This window comes from Colobus angolensis, unplaced genomic scaffold, assembly GCF_000951035.1.
Source record: "Colobus angolensis palliatus isolate OR3802 unplaced genomic scaffold, Cang.pa_1.0 Scaffold113, whole genome shotgun sequence".
NCBI lineage: Eukaryota > Metazoa > Chordata > Mammalia > Primates > Cercopithecidae > Colobus > Colobus angolensis.
Genome location: NW_012112364.1, coordinates 3336037 through 3339389, shown reverse-complemented (window position 1 = coordinate 3339389; position 3353 = coordinate 3336037). Strand labels below are relative to the sequence as shown.

Below are 3353 nucleotides of genomic sequence, written 5' to 3'. Positions count from 1 at the left end.
ACTTTGGTTATTGTTTCCTTTGAGGTGCAGAAGCTTTTTTTTTTTTTTTTAATATACTAATAATGTTTATTGAGGGAATCAGGATAAAACTAAAATAACAGACAAAGTACGTAAGAAAGAGGGGTAATTGAAGTGAAGGCTTTTTTTTTTTTTTTTAGGTGGACAGGAAGTAGAATTTATTGGTGAGTATTAAGAGGGAGCAGCACAGTGGAAGCCCTCATGAGTGCAGGGCCTGCCACTTGTCCAGAGCGCCACGATTGGGAACGTACTTGATCCATCTGGGATGAGCCGTTTCTCAGCCACCATGTCTTCAAATTCATTGGCATTGAACTTGGTGAAGCCCCACTTCTTTGAGATGTGGATCTTCTGGCGGCTGGGGAGCTTGAACTTGGCCCTGCACAGGGCCTCCATCACATGCTCCTTGTTCTGCAGCTTGGTGAGGATGGACATAACTTGGCCAATGTGAACCCTGGCCACAGTGCCCTGGGGCTTTCCAATGGCACCTCGCATGCCTGTGTGGAGCCGACACTGGGGTAGTGCAAGGTCAGAAACATGAACATCCATCTGAAAGGTCTGTCTCCAAGGTCCCTTAGAGCAACCCATACAACAAACAGGCTGCATTACTACCAGGGAAGCTGCTGTTTGCAGCCATTGCACACTGGGCCCCTGTGAGGAAAGGAACTCAGTCGGCTTAATTGGCTGCAGGTGATCAACTATATTTTAAAGCAATTAAAAATAAGGGGAAATGCCTCTGCATTTATTCTCATTTTACCATTTCTGGTGCTCTTCATTTCTTTGTACAGATACAAAGAAATCTTCCTTCTGTTCGAAGAGTTTTCTTTATTTTCTTTTTCTAGTGCAAGTGTGCTAGCGAGGAGTGCGTTCCTCTTTTATCTCACAAAATCACCTTCATTTTTGAAAAATATTTTTTTGCTGAGTATGGGATTCTAGGTGACAGTTTGTTTTCCTTTCAGCATTTTAAGTATGTTGCTTTATTGTCTTCTGGCTTATATGGTTTCTGACCAGAAGTCAGCTCTAATTCTTGTGTTGTTCTTCTATATGTGAAGGTATCTTTTTTCTCAAGCTGTCTTCAATATTCTCTTTATCTTTGGTTTTCAGTGGTTTGACTATGATGTACATGTGTTATTTTTAAAATGTATTGCTTATTTTGCTTGGATTTCTCTGAGTTTGGATTGTCTCACGTTCATTTTGGGACAGTCTTGACCCTTATCTATTGAAATATTTCTTCTCCCTCATTCTCTCTGTCTCTTTCTCCTTCTGAGACTTCAATACATATATGTTAGACCATATTTGATATTGCACCACAGCTTTTGGAGCTCTGCGTTTTCACTTTTATTTCTTGTTGCATTTTATTTTGGATAATTTCTATTGACCTAGCTTCAAGTTCATTCATTCTTTTCTCAGCTATTGTCAGCTGATAGGCTTGTCAAATCCTTCAACTTTGATAGTGTATTTGTTTCTAGCATTTTTGACATTTAAAAATACAATTCAGTCTGTCTAATGAAAGGTTCCATCTATTCATATGTATTCCTCACCTTTTCTGTATGTTTTTTCATATATTAATCATAGTTCTGTCTGTTGCATTGTCATGGTTATTTTTGGATCTGCCTGTTAATTGCTTTGTCTTGACATTGGGTCATTTTTTTCCTTGCTTTTTAAAAATGTGTGTATTTTGGAATTTGTGATTGAATGTTGGACACTGTGCGTAAAAGAAGAAGAGAGACTGAAATAAATGGCATTTATGCCCAGAAATGGCAACTCCTCTTATTTCAGACTAGTGTAGGGGTTGAAGAGCTGAAGGGGTTGAAGAGCTGAATTTGAGTTCTACTGTTGTTATCATTACTCTCTGTTGTTATTATTACTCTCGGTCTCAAATTCCTCTAGTGGTGGACTGCCACTACCTTGTGCCTCTTGGGTCCTGGATCCAGAACTATTCTCATTGAGGTTCATTCTCTGCCCCCAGCTTTCAGCACACCCTGCACACTGGCCGACAGAGGTGGTTACTGCCACTCTTCCCCTCCCCCAGTGCTAGGCTGCTGTTGCTTGATGTGCTGCACGAGGCTCCTGGTGGGGCAGGGGCATTCTTCTGGTTCAGCCTCAGTCTTAGGCAGGGCCTGCAGTCCTGGACCTTAGGGTGGGAACTTCTTAGCACTTCTGTTCGTCGTCCTACCTTAGTGGCAGCCAAATTCTGCCTTGTGTCTGTTGAGAGTTGTTTGGGGGACAGTTTCCTGCCTTTCCTCCAGTTGTAGCAACCCCTGCTTTGTACTAGTGCAGGGCCCTGGGCCTAGGAGGGTGTCATCCCCTGCCCCATGCGGAGGTGGCTGTTCCTCTCTGAAGCAGTGGAACAGAAAAAGAAAATGAAGAAAACTCCTCAAGCACCTGGGCACGGGGCTAGTCAGGAAGGCTTCTTCTGATCGATCCCTGGTTTATTTCTGCCCCTTCCCCGCAGCTCTGGAAGTGAGAGTTTGCTGCCCCTCCCCCAGCAGCTGGAGGCTTTTGCTTCACGTGGGGAAAGGATCCAGGGAAGTGGCCCCACGCCTGCTCCACTGAGAGGTGCTCCCCCTTGGTCTCCTGCCCTGCCCAGCCTTTCCAGTGGGCCCAGTGGAAGGCTGTGGGGATGTGGGGAAATGCCTGTGAGAGAATGCAAACTCCCCTTGGGTCAGGAGCTCCCAATTCTAAACCAGCAAGCTCACCCACTCTCAGCTGGGAGGAGTTCACACAGTTCCTGTGTCCCATCTGTCCCCTCTTTGGAACTCAGTTCTCTTGGTTGATGAGTTCAAGACAAGTTACGATTTTGTAGATTGCCTGGTGTGTTATAACAGAAGTGACATTATCTGCATCCATCTATATCCTACCCAGAAACAGAACTGCAATCCCACTCTATTAAGTGGCAGTCTCTCAAATGAACCCCAGGTGTTTATACATACATTTCTTTTAAGGGCCAGCACCATTAAGTATTTAATAATCACCTCTTTATTATTTATTTCCATCCTGTAAATGGATGTCTTTGATGTCAAAAGTAACAATTTAACCTTTAAGCCTAAATTAATCCTAATCTAAATATAGAAAATTTTCATGATAGTGTGGTCAATTAGAATGGTGAACATAGTTGGGGATGTTGAGAGGATCTCTGCGTACTTATCAGAAAAAAATGTATCTAGCCTTTTTTTTTCTGCACTAGCTAGTCATGCGGTTGCCGCCTTGTGTAGTGATTATCAACATCCCATTAAAAGAAAGCTGAAGACTTTTTATTAAAAAATAACATGATGGCCGGGCGCGGTGGCTCAAGCCTGTAATCCCAGCACTTTGGGAGGGCGAGGCGGGCGGATCAC

General features: G+C 43.5%; 1 protein-coding gene and 1 pseudogene across 1 annotated transcript in view; one reads left to right on the top strand and one right to left on the bottom strand.

Annotated features, from left to right (window-relative positions):
* PARP4 (poly (ADP-ribose) polymerase family, member 4) overlaps positions 1-3353 on the top strand; it is a 114027-nt gene that overhangs the window by 51464 nt on the left and 59210 nt on the right.
* On the bottom strand, positions 218-564 carry LOC105523999 (annotated as a pseudogene).